The sequence below is a fragment of the Ambystoma mexicanum genome, chromosome 10 (genome assembly GCF_040938575.1).
Source record: "Ambystoma mexicanum isolate Mex_15411 chromosome 10, UKY_AmexF1_1, whole genome shotgun sequence".
Lineage (NCBI taxonomy): Eukaryota > Metazoa > Chordata > Amphibia > Caudata > Ambystomatidae > Ambystoma > Ambystoma mexicanum.
In genome coordinates, this window is record NC_090932.1 from 1427559748 (window position 1) to 1427578083 (window position 18336).

Consider the following 18336-nt stretch of genomic DNA (forward strand, 5'->3'; position numbering starts at 1 on the left):
TGCACTAAGAAGAGAGCTCACATTCAAGCTCGTGTCTCTGCAGCCTCTAACAACTCGGCTGAACTCTTTAAAAAACTGCAAGGAGCTTGCCAACCCTGCTGCAGTCTCCTCCCCTCCTCTTGTCTCCCAGGCTCTCTGCAATTCCCTTGCCTCGCACTTTATCTCAAAAACCCAGGACATTCTGTCCACCCTCTCCTCCCCTGCCCCTCCAATTCCCTCCCAGTCTGTGCTGCAGACCCCCCTTAATTACTCCCCCACCTTCCTTCTCTTCCTTGTCTATTTTCTTCCCTCACAAGGTCGCCAGACAAGTCCGATCTATGAAAGCCTTGTCAAAACAGGTTCATCCCTGTTCCTCTAAAACCATCAAGGACCACATTGACACCCCCGCTCCATCCCTTGCCGATTTTTGCAACCACTCCTTTGCTTCAGGATCTTTCCCCTCCTCTCTGAAGCACTCCCTTGTGCATCCTCTTCTCAAGAAACCCACAGCTGATCCTTCCTGTCCGGCTAACTATCGCCCAATTTCCATCACCCCCTTTCTGGGCAAACTCCTGGAAAAGCTGGCCATCTCTCAGTTTAACCTTCATTCTGATTCTGTTGACTGGCTCCATGACCACCAGTCTGGCTTCAGAGTGGCCAGAAGCAAGGAAACTGCTCTCCTGAATATCCTTGAAGATCTGCTCTCCAACATGGACTCTAACATTCCCTCTGTCCTCATCCTTCTTGATCTCTCTTCTGCCTTCAACACGGGCAACCACACCATGCTGCTCAACTGTCTCCGTGATAACCTGGGCATCACTGATATGGCTTTGGCCTGGCTGACCTCTTTCCTCTGTGATTGACCCTACCAGGTCCAACTGTAGTCCTTCCTATCATCTATCTTACTCTCTACCTGTGGGGTTCCCCAGGGGTCTAACCTCTCACCCTGACTCTTCAAACAATACCTGACCACTCTCGCCCATTGCATTGCCACTTTCTGCTCAAATTTCCAGTGCTATGCTGATTACACTCAACCCATTTTCCGGCTGCCCTCGGCCACCTCCTCTGCCCCTCTCATCTCTGACTGCCTAACTGCCATTCAAGATTGGTGTGCCGCCAATGATCTTTGTCTGAATGCCAGCAAGACCTCCTCATCGGCATACCATCTCCATCCTTCTCCCTCACCCTCTGGCCGGCCTCCCTTGGCCCTCCTCCTACCCCTACTGGTGAGGCTAAGAACCTCGGGGTCATCTTTGACTTCACACTTTCCTTCACCACCCATATCTCTGAGGTCTCTAAAAAGTCAAACTTCCTACTCCACCTCCTCAGAGGTACTCTGCCTTTCCTCTCCTTCCCTCAGAAGCTCCCTGTCTCCAAGCTCTGGTTCTCGCTAGGTTGGATTATTGCAACAGCCTCTTTCTAAATCTACCTGCCTCTACTCTCCGCCCTCTGCAACATATCCAGAACAGGACTGCAAGACTTGTCCTTGGCCTCAAGCCCTGGGATCATATCTCTCCAGATCTGAAATCTCTCCATTGGCTCCCAGTGGATGCAAGGATTAAATTCAAAACCCTCTGCATTGTCCGCAAGGCTTTCTGGGGCCTGGGTCCAAAATACCTTCAGCTATCCCTCCGCAAATACCTCCCCTCTCGAGCTCTTCGCTCCTCTACCTCTAGCTCCCTCCAAGTCAATCGTTTTTCAAAGAAATGAGCTGGGGGTAGATCTCTATCTTCGGCTGGGGCCTCCCTCTGGAACAGCCTCCCTGCCAATCTAAAACGTGAGGAGAACCATCTCCGGTTCCGGAAGAACCTCAAGACATCCCTCTTTGCTTCTGCCTTCGCTCCCCCTCTCCCCTGCTGATCTGCTCTCTCTTGGCACTGTGCACCTGGCCACCCTCTGTCCCCTGGGCCCAGGTACCTGCTCACCCTGCCACACTCTTGCACTGCCTCCTGGCCACACCTTGCACTGCGGTCTGTATATGTACCCATACAGCCCCCACCCCATTTTTCTTTTTCTGCACTCATCAGACTTTCCCAGTCTGCTGCCTTAAACACAGCACTTGCCACTTGCTGGTTGCACTACCACTGTGTATTGCCTCCATTTCTATTTATTTTTATTTATTATTATTTATCTGCTCTCCTCTGCTCCGTACTTTCCACTCTCCCCCTTCCATGCACTTTTTCCCTTTTTCCCTTTCCCATGCACTTGCATGTTCTCAATGTCACTGGGCCTAGTAAGATCGTTGTTGTTGTGTTGTGTTCTCCCCTGTTCCCATCCCTTGCCCAGTCGCGCTCTGGAACACTTGTGTGCGAGCGCGATACAAATAAAATATCATATCATATCATATCATAGTGCCCTGCTCTGTTCCTCAGCTTTGTCCTCATTCATCGTGCAGCAACATTGCTTCTTGGACCCATGCTCCTCACCCCAATCACCAACATCAGTGCCCTCCAGCCTCCATTGCAGTCGCTCTCACACTTCAATCGTTTGCCACAGCAACCCTCTAGCAGTCTCATCACACAGTATCATAAACTTCATGTGTTCCCATATGTTCGCAGTTCAGGGATGAGGGCTATAAAACATGTTGCAGAAAGTTTCCCCCTCATGGCATCCTGTTTCCCTTTTCACATTGACACCCATTAGGGGGATATTAATAGCTCCGGTTTTTGTGGCCCATGATACCTGTTGAGGCCCCTAGACCGCATCCAGGAATCCTAATAAGAAGTTTCAAATCTTGGAAGTTTCATTGCATACAAAGAAGTGACAAATGGCAATATTGGCTCGAGTAAGTCTTTTGTTTCAACATTCAAATGTTTTCTTTTTGACCTTTCTTTTCACCCCTACACTTGCGCGATCTGAATGACACCTGGCCTAGTAGGATCGTTGTCTGTCTTCCCCTTGTTCCCCCCTCCCTGCCTCATCGCGCCTTGAAACACTTGTGTATAGGCACATTACAAATGCCATATCATACCTCATACCTCATTCCTTTGTTTTAAATGTTCTAATTAAGCATTATGGAGCATGCCAGAGGGTTATGTTGGGATGTATCAGTCCTAAAACAGAGTTAAAAGACCTAGCGTAGAGAGAGGCTTTAACAAGGTGTAGGGGCCTTTAACTCGATGGAAGGCGGGGTCTATAAAGCTATTATGTACCGTGTGGCGAATGGTGCAGTGGTGGTAAAAAAAGGCAATCTGCCTGGAGTGGTTTTTGGGAACTGGGTAGTGCCCAGCAACTACAAAGCAACATGATGTGAAGGGAGTGGCAGGACTTACAAATCAGTCTGGTCATGTCTGCCAGTTGCAAACCGGTGAGGATGTTGGCACCAGGGGCACACTAAGCTAAGAAGGGGAGGAGGGGCAGAGAAATAATTATCTGCTAAGTGTGGGCCGGTGAGAAGCAATGGTGCTGCAGACGGTGGAGCTCTCAGCGCAGTGCTCATTTGATGAGAGGGAGCACGGCATTGACAGACCTGCCGGTGGCTGGACAGAGGGAGTCATGCGGCTCCCACTCTCATTGGCTAATTTGTGGGCCATCCGAAATTTACATGCAATACTGACTTGTATGGCCTAGAAATTGGCCAATGCAAAGGGCCACATCACTCCGCAGTGACATAATAGCAAATATGATCCTTCCTCAGGTCATTAAGAGGTAGTAAAGTTCCCTGGCCCTCAGGCCTATTATCTTGGATTGAGGCCCATAATGAAAAATAAGGGATAAGACTTATAGAAGAAAAACCGCCTCTGTAGATGGGGGCTGTGCTGATTGTATTTACATTCATTTGTGGTTCAAGCATATTTGGCAGATTCACAGCCGTCAAAGGGTGCCCAATCAATCAGACGGCTGTAAACATGGGAACATACAGCTAGTGTACACCTGCATTTTCCCAGCAACCCGAGGCCCTGTCATGGGCGCCACCATCTTGATTGTGAAGAGGCAAAAATGAGTCCATCCCTGTTTCCTCCCAACACTCTCCCAATCCTGCATCCCCAAAGACAGACCAAACCCATTCCCTCACCGCCTTCCTCCCGATCTATTTACCTTCTGGACTCAAACTTTCTTCTCTGGTTCCGTCACTGTGCACCTGTCTCATCGATTGACACAAAAATAGAAAAGGGACATCTTGTTTTTTTTCACTGGAAATTGGGCTTTTACAATATGCACAGAGCCTGTCTCCAGTAAACCAATAATACTTTTTGCAGTCCATATGGAACCCAGGGGTGTGAATATCTTTCCCCCCTTTTGTGGGGGGCATACATGGTGGTAAAAGCCCTGAACGCTTGCAGGTAGCTGCTGGCAAGCTGTTTTCAGCGATGTACCCATTCCCCAATGATGGGGGGATTGCTACATTAAAACAACTCTTAAGATCATTTTTCTCAAAGTAATTTATGCAACATTCTGTATCAGTTTGTAAGTGGATCAAGTTAATATTAAAAGGGAGGGAGAATTATTTATCTGTGTTAGTTTGTATCTTCCCTGATCCTCCGTCCTCTGTTACATATGATGTACGTATTTTTCTGGACCAAGATCCAGAAGCACATGGGTTCATTTGACTTTGTTTTAAATGACACATGAATGTGTGTGTTTGCTTGTATGGTCAGAGTGTGTATACATGATATGCAGAGTGTGAATGCGCGTGTGTCTGTGTGTGTTTGCGCGCGCACGCGCGCATCCATGTGTTTGTCTGTGTCAATAGTTCGGGTGCTGAAATCAAGGAGCAGTTTATCATTGCATTTCTTCATAACCTCATTCGTTTTCTTCATATGATCGAATACTATTGAAGCTGAAATGTTTTTTTTGTTTTTTTTCTCTTCAGCAATAACCCTTTGGCTCAAGTCTAAACATCATACAATTAGGTCACATGCCATATATCATGCCTTGTTACATAAAGGTATGTTCTTGTATGTCAATTGTAGTTGTGTATTTACAATTATTGATGCAACATATCCAGTGGCTCATTCACAGCACAGTCCTTAGCAGGGGAAAGAACCTGGATTTGGGTCAGCTGTCAAACGTACTGATGTGATGCAGGAGCAGGGTGTGCTTCCATCGCAGGGGAGATGACAGTGGCTTCAGGTCTGACCCCAAAAGACCCAGGGGTTCATTAAATATCTTGTTACAGAGCAGACAGTTGAAGACTCCAACTATCACCTGCTGGCTCAGATGTATTCTGGAGAACAAGCATTGGCAAAGCCAATACATCAAGCTTTTTTAAATACAAGTTAGTGTTTGTTTACAGATGGATAGAGGGTTTGACGGATACGTTTGATTGTGTGGAGGGTTACGCTGATTCTGATTTCTTGAATGCATGATGAATGTCATTATGTATGAATGGATGTGATTTGAGGGATGTGTAGGTGCACTGCATTGTATTTGACAGCACTATCAGGTTTTCTGGGTGTTTGACACGCTACACATAGGAGGGGTTTGGAGCTTGGGCCTGGAACAAGCCATAGAATTGGTGTGTGGGGACCAAAAGGACAAGCTGCACATGGTTGGTGTTGGTGTGCATGGTTTGGATGGTCACATGCCACATGGGATTGGTGTATTTGTATTTACTTGAAGATCAGGGGTGTCAATGACAGTGAAACTTAGGCTAGGAGATCCACTTCAATATGGGTTCTATAGTAAACACTGCACTGAAACTGCACTCATGCATGTGTCCAATTATCCCTCTGATGATCACCACTCGAACGTCTATTCCATACTCATTCTTTTGGACCTTTATGACATTTTTTCACACTGTCAGCCATACCTCTCTCCTGCTCACTCTCCAGGACCTTTAGTTTCATACATCTGCTCTCTCTAGGATATCCTGCAACCTGGAAGGTTGATCAGTTGAAACACCTATATCTCATGAACCTCATTTCCGGTACCTGACCCCACCACTATCTCCAGTGATGTGTAATAATGTAAATGTGTTTATTTACACAGTACTCATCTTTAGTTTGAAATACTTCCCCACTAGCCTAATGTTACCATTGTAAGTCGCCTTTTTCATTTACATATATCTATAAAAAAAAGACATTTTGGGACCCCCCTATAACTTTTCCCCCCCTGGACCAAACATCACCAGAGTTTGCAAAAAATTTCAGAGTGGCCCATATATTATCTTTGCAAAGTTTGGTGATGTTTGGTCCAGGGGGGGAAAAGTTCACGGGCATCAAATTTATAAGCCGCCCAAAAAGTGCTCTTCCTATGGAAACAGCAACTTAACCATAACTACACAGCAACTACTGTGGCTGTGTAATATATATATATATATATATATATATATATATATATATATATATATATATATATATATATATATATATATATATATATATAGTCAGTGAAAAAATGTTGTTAAAGGGATGTTATGGTTCAAAGTAAAACCGAAAACCCCCTGAAATTCGGCAGTTACTGGTAAGATAAGCAACCATAACTTGCGCCGCCACCGTGCACTGCTAAGACTAACACCCAGGACATCAAAGATGACATCACAAATGTCATTGATGACATCACTGATGACATCACATGTGCATTTACTTTTCATGAAAACTCTGTAGAAGGGATTCTTATTGTAATATTGACAAAAAAGTGTCAAGGATCATTGGAATAAATATCATGAGCTAATTAGTGCATTATGGAATGTGTTGATATACATAGCATTCTATTATGAAGTTCTATCCAGTATACTAAGCTATTCATGCAGAAACATAAGCAGTGTGTGCAGCATAAATGATGAAGGTGCAATATTCATAATCTTGCCATGTTGAATACTGAAATAATAACTGCTTATGCATAATGTGAAACATGTAATAGATAGTTAATAAAACCCAATTACTACATTATTGCATTACTGCACACCAAACACAAACAGACAATAAGACATACAAATAGAGTATATACATGGAAAGTGAAGTAAACAAAAAAACAGCAGTATTACCCGACAATTTTCATAACGTAACTGATTATCTTCATGTACAGAAATGATTGCTCTGCTTCAAAGCTACTACTTCCCTATGTATAACTATCACATATGGTGACTAGACCCTAATGAAAGTAGTGTACGTGCAATGTGTACAAAAAAGAGCATATTCAGGGAAAGTACAGTAATAAAAAAACAACAGAACTATAACACAGTGTTGATAACCGTACTAATCATCTTCATACATAGAAAGCATTGTTGTCTTCCAAGTCTGTGTTTTCTCCCTTGTATATGGTTCATATGCTTTGAGTGGACCCTAAGTGAATTACTGTAAGAACATATTTGTAGTATAAGTCTACAAACATAGTACTTTGTATTATAGTATAGTGAATTTTTAGTTCCTGATTGTAACTGGCCTAGATATATCAGTAAAGGAAAAAAGAGGGAGCCAGGCATGTGATGTCATCAGTGATGTCATCAATGACATTTGTGATGTCATCTTTGATGTCCTGGGTGTTAGTCTTAGCAGTGCACGGTGGTGGCGTGAGTTATGATTGCTTATCTTACCATAACTGCTGAATTTCAGGGGTTTTTCGGTTTTACTTTGAACCATAACATCCCTTTAACAACGTTTTTTCACTGAATTTCATAGGTTTTTAGTAGTGCAACTTAACCATAATGTCCCTTTAACAAAGTTTTATTACTGAATTTCATAGGTTTTTAGTAGCGCAACTTAACCATAACGTCCCTTTAACAAAGTTTTTTTACTGAATTTTATAGTTTTTTAGTAGCACAACTTAACAATAATAACTTTGACTTTATGTACATATAATATGGAACATACTGAACCCTTTCTACTGAATTTGACGGTCCGCAGACATGTTTGGACAACAGTACCACCACCTAAAAACTCTGGAGAGGTATGTGTAATAGTTATATCATAACATAGGAACATTTAACAAATTCACAAAGCAGCACACATACAAAGTATATGTAGTAATACTTAAAAAATGTTACCCATATATGTAACACACTAACCATTCATGTAAATACAATATGTTTTAAAATGGAATATACCAAAAGAAGATAAAGTGGCTTCCACCATAATTACCTCACAGACACTCCACAACCAACAGCAAGACCAGACGTATACACTACTGATTACATATCTCACCATACATAGTAAGTGCACTTCTTTTTACTCATATATTTATAAACTTTATATATTAGAAAAAAAACATATTACTTTTTTGTTTTCTCACAGAAATGTGTAGTACTCTCGACTGGCTAGAGCAGCATTTCCCACGAGAGGAAATGTTACAAAATAGTCCACCTAATGGTACACACTTTACTATATAAACCAATTAATAAATATTATTCTGTATACATTTAACATATACATTTTTTTTATTACAGACCATACAAAAATTCCAAGCATCTCACAACAACAATCAGAGGATATCACTCTACAGCAGATTAATCAAAAAATGGACGACCGTATACAAAAATGTATGGATTTGAAAAACTTTGTGGAAAATTATGTGAAACCCCTGTTAGGGAGAATTCTCTGTTTAGGCTGAATTTCCTAACCTAGTGAGTCCCCCAGCAGCTTTGCTGGATTTCTGGAGTTGTTTTTTTTCCATCCTGCCAAGAGTGAGACTCTTTTCCTCCCACTCTTGGACATGAATGTGTGTAATTCCTTTGAATGTCAATGTGTTCTATGGGCTATGGGGTCTTTTACTCCATCGGGTCTCATATGTTTTTCTATGTGTGTTACACCGCACTCTACGTGCCGTAACACCGGGGCGTCCTAGCGGACCTCCGCCTTTGACTCCATACCCGGAGACTGACTACTGTCTCCCCGGGCATGTAAAGTCACCATTGGCTTTACTAGACCTAAATTTACTAACAGAACTATTACAAACCATCTTATTATGGATGTACTAGTAGGGGTAATTTGATTACTCCTGGATCTGTTATTCGAGAGGGCACTGTCCCGTCCCCCCTCGTCGAGTTGTGGCTGGTGGCAGTGGAAACTACTTGTTATGTTCGACCCCGGACATAACCCTATGGGATTCGTCCCATTGTTGGAGATTGATACTTTTCCTCGTTAATCTCTAATGTATCACCGGTCTACTTATCTTAAATAAGTTTATCGGATGGTATTTTCTGCCAGAACTCGGTTTTTAAAATGGCGACTGTGTTCGTCTCTGTGACTCCTAAACCAAAGGTTGAGCCCTTTCTTCCACTTTTGGCGGGCCTCTGTACAGAGACCCTCCAAAGTGGTGCCATTCTGTCTGGGTTACCAGAGGGGTGTGGGAGGGGGTTTAGGCACCCTGGACCGAGTTGCCTTGCCAACTCCGGTCGCACTCTGGTGTAATTGGCCCAAGTGGTGAGCCTCCCCGCTCACCACTTAGCATGTGTTGATTGACAGCTAGGCTGAATGAATGGGGGTTCTCTGCATAAAAGCAGGGCTTTTGGGACTGGATCTTCAGACATCGCCACAGGCTCTAAGAATCCGATGAGGGTAGCGCTGAGCCGACCTGCACGGCGACACCTCCGGTGGAGCCCTGCGGAACCGACTCACCAATTCCCGACGACAGAGGAGATCTCCCTGCCGGAGAGTCTCTTCCCCTGACTGGTGGGAACAACCAGTCCCCTTTTCTTTTCTTCGCCTCAGGACGCAGTGGTCGAATTGCCCGTGCAGAGCACCTCGGCAACCGGATAGCCACTACCCCTGTACCGCGACCAAAAGGTGGTGCCTTGTGATGGAGCACTCCGCGGTTGGTCTCTTCCCTGGTGGTGCACCGGACTTCACTTTTCTTCGACGACGAGATCATCTCTACTCTTGGCAAAGACCCGATGTGCATCCACCACCAGGAACAACTGCTCCCGCCGGAGCTGTCTCTCCACAAAAATGGTACTGTGTCCGCCTGGCTTCCCTTTCGATCGGTTCGAGTGAAGTGTCTTAATCCTCTCCTTTCCGTTGGGTCGCCTCCAAGCTTTCTCACGTATTGTTCTGAACTGGTTCAATCTGCCGATAACAATTTGCTACAAAGACTCGAACGCATTTCCACTAAAGACTTTTTTGGGACATATCGCCTTGCCTCTCTCCGAGTGGGCCTGGCCTCTGAACTTTATGATCTATTGTGGTTCTTGCCTTCTTGCCTTGCATTTTACCCGTGGAGTATTGAACTGTGTTGATTTCGTAACCTGCCTATTTTTCTCTCCCGTCCTAACTAATATTAGAGTGCCATCTAGGTTGAGGCATACACCTCTGTCTGCAAATAAGTGATGCTGGTAGAACCTAGACTTGTCGAAATATTGTTAGGGGGATTGATCGTTTCCTCTTCGTAGAGTAATTGTGATTGCAGTGTTTGCCGTGATAGTGCCATAGTGTTTTTCATAGATGTTCCGTTATAAATAAATACCTTAATATCTTTACACTGAGTCTCGTTGCGTGTTTGCTTGTCTCACTGTGAAGAATTGCCCTATATTGTATACTCCACATACTGCTTAACTCTTCTTGAGGGAAGTCTGACTGCTCAGCCACAGCTACCAAGTGAATCTGTGTGGTACAGACTGCTACCAAGTGGGTTTACTGCCAAACACCTGTAGTCCTTAATATTTTGCAGTGGTCCCAGAGGGAACTGCACAGGTTTCCGCCTGACACTGGTGGCAGCGGTGGGATTTGTATCAAGTATACAGTTTAGAGTGCTTTTCGACACTTTAGGATAACTAACCACAAAACTTAGCACTAAAAAGCAACTTTCAAAACCATGTCTACGATGGAAACTTACAGTCAAGAATCCTTGTCAGGTGAAAATACTGAGAGTTTGCGAGGTCTCTGTAGGCAAGAGAATCCTTCTGTAAGAGGCAAGAAGTTAGAATTAATAGAGAGATTGCTGGCGAACCAAAGTCTGGGTACTGGTTCAGAGGAACCAATTTCTCCAGCAACTGAAGATAACAGTGATGGTGTTGATCTGAATCGTAATTCTGATGATAGCGATGAAGAGGCTGACGAGGACGGAGAGGCTAACGAAACTGTCTCCCCTGCTCCTCTACCTGCCTTATCAGCTGTGCCTACGGGGCCCATACCAGGTCCCACAAGTAACCCTGCTTATTTTGAACTTGAAAAAATGAAGCTCGAATTAGAATACAAGCGGTTCTTGGCTCAATCTGAATGAAACCAAGAGCTCGAGTTCAGACGGATGAATGCCCAGGCTAAGCAGAAGCAAGCTGAGCTAAGACTCAGGGAAATAGAACTAAATCACGAGTTAGAGATGAAAAAGTTGTCTTTCGAAAATGCTTCTCTCTCCTCTGGTTCCTCTAGGAGCTCCAGTCCCAAAAGACCCCGGATGCCGAAGGAATTAGTGGGTATGTATGAACCGAGATTGGATGTGTTGGATTGGTTAAAACTGTTTGAGTACAATCATGGGCTCCAGGACATCACCGTGAATGATTTACTTCCCTGGTTGTTCTCTAGGCTCCCTCCTGTTGCAACTGATGTGGTAATGGAGTTGGGGGAGGCGGAAAAGACGGATTACGAAAGTGTGAAACTAGCTTTAATAGCTAGATTCGGGAAGACCCCTTCCCAGTATCTTAGGAGGTTTAGAACCCTCAAAAAGCATGATGGTACCCCTTGGGCTACCTGGGTGAGTGAAGGATTGAAAAACTTAGAGGGATGGATTAAGGATTACAAAGTGAACACTTATGAGGGTATGAAGATTCTTTTTATGTTGGAGTCGATTTATGATGCCTGTTCTCCTGAACTCAGACAGCACTTGGCTGATTCGAAGGAATTGGATTCCCGGACGCTAGCTAAGGCCGCTGACTTGTGGGTTGCCAACAGGGTTACTCATAAGGATTCTGGGGCAACTCAGAAAAAGGATGAAGGAAAACACCCTAAAAAGGACTCAAAAGAGAATTCGAATAACTCAAATTCCAAAGAGGGCTCCAAACAAAACCAGAAGGGTAAGCTACCGGAAAAACCACAGCAGAATAGTGTGTCTTCTGGTGCCAAACCAGAAGGAGGTCAGAACAAGCCACCAGTCCAAAAAGCGTTCGGTAAATGCTTTGTTTGTGGCTCGACTGACCACGTGAAAGGAGATCCCAGATGTAAGGGTAAACCTTCAGGGGTCCAGCTTGACTCCTTAGCCTTCGCTCCAGAGGAGGAAGGGGCAAGTGGAAACTTTCTTCTGCTAGCTGACAAACCCATTGGAGTCTCAGCCAGCGTTTCTTTAGTATCTCTGGGGTTGTGGGAACAACAGAATATAGATGTCTATAATTCTATCTCCGATAATACTAAAGAGTATTATAAGGACAGTGTCCAGGTTTCTGCCCCACCTTCCCAGTCATAATTGTATATATATATATATATATGAAATAAAGTTACTTTTCTTATATTGTGTTGTAATTACTTTCAGTTCCTTGTGATAAAACCAATTTAGGTGTCCACGGACACCGCGGTTGTTCGGAAATGTTCGTAAAGAAACGAAAATGTGACTGTCCTGAGGACACTACATCTGTCTGTAATGTTCTCATGCAAGTTGAAAATGTTCTAAGAACACTCGTAGTGTCCTGAAATGTTCATAAATAAACCAAAATGGAGGTGTCCTTAAGAACACTATGCCTATTCGTAGTGTTTGATAGCAAACAGAAACTGTTCTAAGAACACTCGTGGTGTCCTGAATTGTTCGTAAATAAACGAAAATGGAGGTGTGCTTGAAACACTATGTCTGTCCGTATTGTTAGCAAATAAATTAAACTGTGCTAAGAACAAACGGCTGTCCGTAACAGTTCGTTTTACATGTGACACACTTTTAATTAGTTCAGGACCCGAACACTGTCCGCAGAACATCAACATGCATGTGCAAAACAATGTCCGTACATTGGGTGTCCTGCGGACGACCGCTACCTTAGCGAACATGCTCACAAAACAATCATGTGACCGCACCCAGGCTCCTCTCGTGCTCTAAATGCGGACGCTGTTCGTGTCCCCAACCAGTTTAAAAGTACATTTCCAAGTACCAATATTTCTCATTAAAAAATCATCATCCCACATACTAATCCTAACTTTCCACATAGTTTTTGTGACTTTTTGAACCTTTTTTGATGTTCGATCTGTCTTGCGGACGGCGCGCATGTCCGCGACCCGTGCACAAGCACCCCGATATAAGACCACGCCCTAGAGCGCATTTTCATTGTGTTTCTGACTATTCCACAGAGCACATTGCATTTTGCTGCATACTTTGCAGATTTTGAGATTTCTATCTCCAAGCCTATGACATCCATGGCTCGACTATTACCACATGGTGCTACATCTGCCTCAGCACCACCCCCACACCCTCCACCACCACCATTTCCCCAAGGGCCTGAAGAGGGGAACAGGAGTGAGGATACAGAGAAGGAAGAAGAGGATGAGGAGAATGAGGTAGAGGAAATCGCTACTACCCGCCCTCGGCGTGAATCTTGGGTGTGGCTGTTGTTTAACGTTCATGGAAACGGTCCTAAGTCTCATGCGAACCATGTCACCTGTAATGAGTGCAAAATGGTACTCAGTCGCGGGAAGCATGGTTCGTATAGCTTTGGGACCACTACCATGAAGCGACACCTGCGCTCATTCCACACTGGGGCCATTCGCAAGGTTGTACCTTGCGAGAAGCGTAGTAGGTTGATTGCCTCTACTTCATCCTCCGTTCCTGATCCTGTCACCACAAGGAACACCTCTGTGGGACAGCGTCTTCCTCAAGCTGCCTCACAGGCCATACAGAATTCTGATGACCCTTACCTTTCGAGGGTCACAGTTGTATGTGTGTACTGTGACACAGTACTCTGCAGGGGGGAACGACTTTGGAGTGCTTTTGAGACGATTGTCTCAGAGCACCAGAAGACCTGCTCACTACCCAAATAAAACCCACTCTATATCTTCCTCCCTCAGCTAGCCCTTTCTTATCCCTGTGGTTGGTGTCCCCCTCCCTTTACCCTCCTTTCCCTCCTCTCCTAGTGTGTCATGTATAAAAAAGAACAAAAAAAATACAAAATAACAAAAATCAAAAAAAATAAATAAATAAGGCTCTTATCAGAGCCGCCTTTCACAGTTAAAAAATAGAAGTGAAGATACATAAAGCATAGCCATTTCCATTTCGTGAAAGTCCGCGGACGGTCCACCAACAGAAAAACAATTGCATTGCTACCCTATTGAAACCAATGCATTTTTCTCTAACAGGAAGTGGTGGCTCTGAAAAGAGCCTTTGGGAGGTATTTGAATGTAAAACATGTTAACTACGTAAAACGTACTTCAAAACGAATGCTGTATTTCTAAAAAAGGTCGCAATGCATTTTGTACATTTCTCAGAAAAATCTGATTGCCAGCATAAGTAAGATGGACTCCATCTTTGCGAAAAATGTATGTACTACGAAACAAAATATTTTTATTGTTAAAAGAGGACATGCCAAAATCTCTTAGGATGGCACAAACAGCCTTATTAACATTACACCTTGCTTTCTCCTTTTGTGGACCACATGAGAAAGAATGAAGCCACATTTGTCTCTGCGCAATCCGTGAAAAAATTACTTTAGAGTTTGGAAACATGTCCATTATCTTCTGAAGTCCTTCTTTCATTGCAAATTGCAAAGAAATTCCAGACACATGTCCTAAACTGTTCCCTCCACAATGAATTACAATTATGTCTGGATGTTCCGCTATCTTCAAAGTTGCACAGAGAGGTAGCAAGTCCAACCACTTCATTCCACGCACTCCATGCCAGTGCACTTCCACATGTGGGAATCCAAGATCTATAGATACTCCACAGCTTTCTGCATGCACCTTCAACCAATTAATCCACGAGTCTCCCAAAATCCATACAATCTGTGTTTTGAAACACTCAGCCATAGCTATCTGTTCTTCTCTCTGCAAAAACAATATCTGAGAAAACCTCTCCTAGCACAACACACTCACTAAACTTTACTGACCAATCCCTTGCTTCATCCAATCTCATTTCCATACCTCCCCTCCCCAAATTCCCCGGATGTAATACGCGGTGTCCTAGAACTACCGCCATGTCCGCGAACGTATCGTAACATGTACAGCCCTTCTACCATTTCAATTTCACTCTCTGTGCCATTCCCTCATTGGATGTAGCTAAGCAATCACATGACCATCCACCAATCAAATCCAATAACTCTACATGTAACTGCATCATCATAGAGCAGCACTACAAATGTACGGTGTATCTCTCGGAGTACAAGTCTCATACCATTGACAACCATGATCTACGAGAAATACTATACAAATCTCCAATATTTCTACTTGCAGCTTGGTCCATATCCATATACATGAACAGAAAGTACAGGTATGCATATTTTCTACTCAGTACATGAACACATTTTCTAACCGACTTTTACCTTCTATAATCTGAAAAATGAATGGACGATCATTGTTTCATTGTCCTAAAATGACCTGTCACTTACAAACCTTTATATCGTTTAATTTCTTCATACACACACACACATATGCAAATACTATTAAACTAACATTTTTGAAATAAAATTTATACACAACATATAATCACACAAAATAACATACACACTCTATGATCAAATCTATGATCAAATTTCAAACAATAATATTTGTACAACACATAATTGGTTTTAATTTTTTTCGTTTATATAAGTACTTACATACATTTATATAGGACAAGCAGACTATGACATTCACTCACTGTTACGTGCAAAAGCAGGCTACATAGCTCTCAACTCACACGTTTTTGGCGGGTGTCACCCCCCTTGTAAAGGACTGACTCACCCGCCAAGCCTCCTGCACACCCATTCCTTTCAATGGGCGACTCACCCGCCAAAAACAAAATCAGGTGATTTCACCCACCTTTGTGACACACATGGTTGAGAGCTATGATAACAATGACTCACTATTACGTGGAAAAGCTTAGTTACAAGAATAGTGGTATACGTTGGTAGATTATGAATTCCACAAACCATAGTAAAGATATTTTCTTTCCCACTCTTAGTCATAATATAGTTTTAATGGTTTTCAGGAAGGCGCTGAGCATTTCAATTTAAAAAAATCTATGTCTAAAATGAAAACAGTGCTATTTAGCAACCAATTTACTAATTTCTTTCTTTTACAATTGCAGTGAAGCCCATTATCCTGAATAGAAGCAGCCGATTTTGATTTACAAAGAACAACTGAGAAGCAAACTACTCATTTTTGAAAAAAAAGTAAGTAGATTGTTACCATAATATTTGATTTATAACTCACACGCACTGTATGGTGCATTCATGGTATTTCTATGCCTAAAAATAGAGATTCTGCACCATTCTGACCAAAAATCCCCATCTTAAACAGTGATCTCCTGTCAGAATGGCCCTCACATTCCTATTTTTCGGCACACAAATTACCCAACTCAGCCGCTAGAATGTAGATGTTGTAGAACAAACAACTGTTTTAATTGTATAGCTTTACCTATATTATTTATTCTTCTCCACACCACCGGCTTACTTTTTTCTGTCATCTGAACCCCAGTTTAGTAACACATTAATTGAAGAATACACATCCCTGGTAGTTCAACTTCCCAATTCACAATCACACACCATTACATACATCTTTATCATCTTACTCAAACAATCATGCACACAACACACATGCATTGCAGAAAACTCCAACCCATACCTTCTGTATTTTTTTCAACAGACGCTACAGAATGCCCACCAAAAAGCAACTCCGTAGAAAGGGACGCAGAAGTAGAGCAAATTAAAAGAAAAGTCTCCAACATAAACACCCATCTATAGCAGAATTTGTAAAAAACGTTGAAACACAACAGCTAATACAGTCATGTTGTGAAACAGAAGAAGTTTCTAGTGCAAAAACTTTGCCTCCTCTATCACAAAGTAAAACGAGCCAAAAAACTATTAACAGAAAATCATCTATCACTACAAATAAAACGTCTTCTATAAATCTTGATATAGTACAAGGTAAGCATACCAAGAAAAGTATATTAGCCAAAATGTTCCGTCACAAAGTCCTTCAAAATCTGATAACAACAGGAGAGAAACCATGTTCCACACTTCAAACCTATCGTAGGAAAGTAATCTTAGAAGCGTTGATAGACAGTGCAATTCTTCTCAAAAGAAACTTATTTAGTGTTGTGTTAAACAGAATTAAACTACTAACAAAACTAATAACTAAACTTCAAAAAAGACTTCTCAATAAACGAAATGTGAACAGAAATAACTTCTTAAATATCTGTGGAGGTGAATGGAGTCACACTACAAGCACAGAACCATACTTTAATGAAGAAGCGTACAAACAAAAGCAAACAAATACAATTGCCATACATAGCAGTGGTCGAGGTTATGAAAAAGTTAATAATACCATAATGGAACAAGAAGTACTCCTTACAAAAATATGCCCTGAAAACTTAGATTTACCCCGCCATTCGACTGAATCAGAACATCAAATTTACACATGGCCATGCACGTCAATGTGTAACATTCCCAAAAAAATGTTCAAATCTTTACGCCTAATCCTCAATCAATATGTGAAAAGCAAAGACAAAATCAAAATTAAAATACTGCAAAGTATGGATGCTTGTCCAGTACGCAAGCACACAGGACTGCAAGGACATTTGTTGGCCTGCATATCAGGAGCTATTTGCAAAACAACCTTCCATGATATCAAAAGGATATCAACACATCATGCAAGTATAAGAGATCTAGTTTATAAACTGTATTATGCAAAAAGTCCTGCTTTAGCACTAGCCAATTTAAATAACATTCTTCTACATGGTACACCAAAAAACCTACTAGAAGAAATCGAGTATATACAGAAAAAATATTTTGGAAATGAAACCCACTTACAAGATGAAATAGCTGTCAACCAACTTCGTAACAAATCTGCACATGGCAACCTTTCACTACACACATACAAAAAAGAAATACTAAAATTTCAAAGCACTTCAGCTGAAGTACCAAACCACGTGTGTGTATGTTGCCGCAGAACGTATTATAAAAGTAACACAAAAACTATAGACCTTTCATACAAAATAGAAGACAATGAAGATTCTAAATGGTTTGAATTAGCTCTCTACCTTATAGCATAAAACAAATACGAAATAACTGACCCCATAATACTTTGGAGTTACTGCACTACCAAACTTGACAACAACCAAACTCCTTCACGTGCTATCTCAAATAACTTGGAATTACATCCACTACCAAAACTCCTTCAACAACTTAATTTATATGAGAGCATCATAATTCAAACAGTTCATCTATTTCAAGCAATAATACGCCTTCAACCAAAAACTGCAAAATTACCTCCCTCTGAATTAGTGAAAGGTATTTGTGGAAAAGTAGTGTATTTACCATTAGATCTAAAAGAAAATGTGCACACTCTAGGAGTGCAACGGCCAATGCAACAATCTTTAATT

General features: G+C 42.3%; 1 pseudogene; it reads right to left on the reverse strand.

Moving 5' to 3' along the window:
* The window catches only part of LOC138493032 (deubiquitinating protein VCPIP1 pseudogene), a 30499-nt pseudogene extending 26430 nt beyond the window's left edge, over positions 1 to 4069 (reverse strand).
* Between the last annotated feature and the right edge of the window lie 14267 nt (positions 4070 to 18336).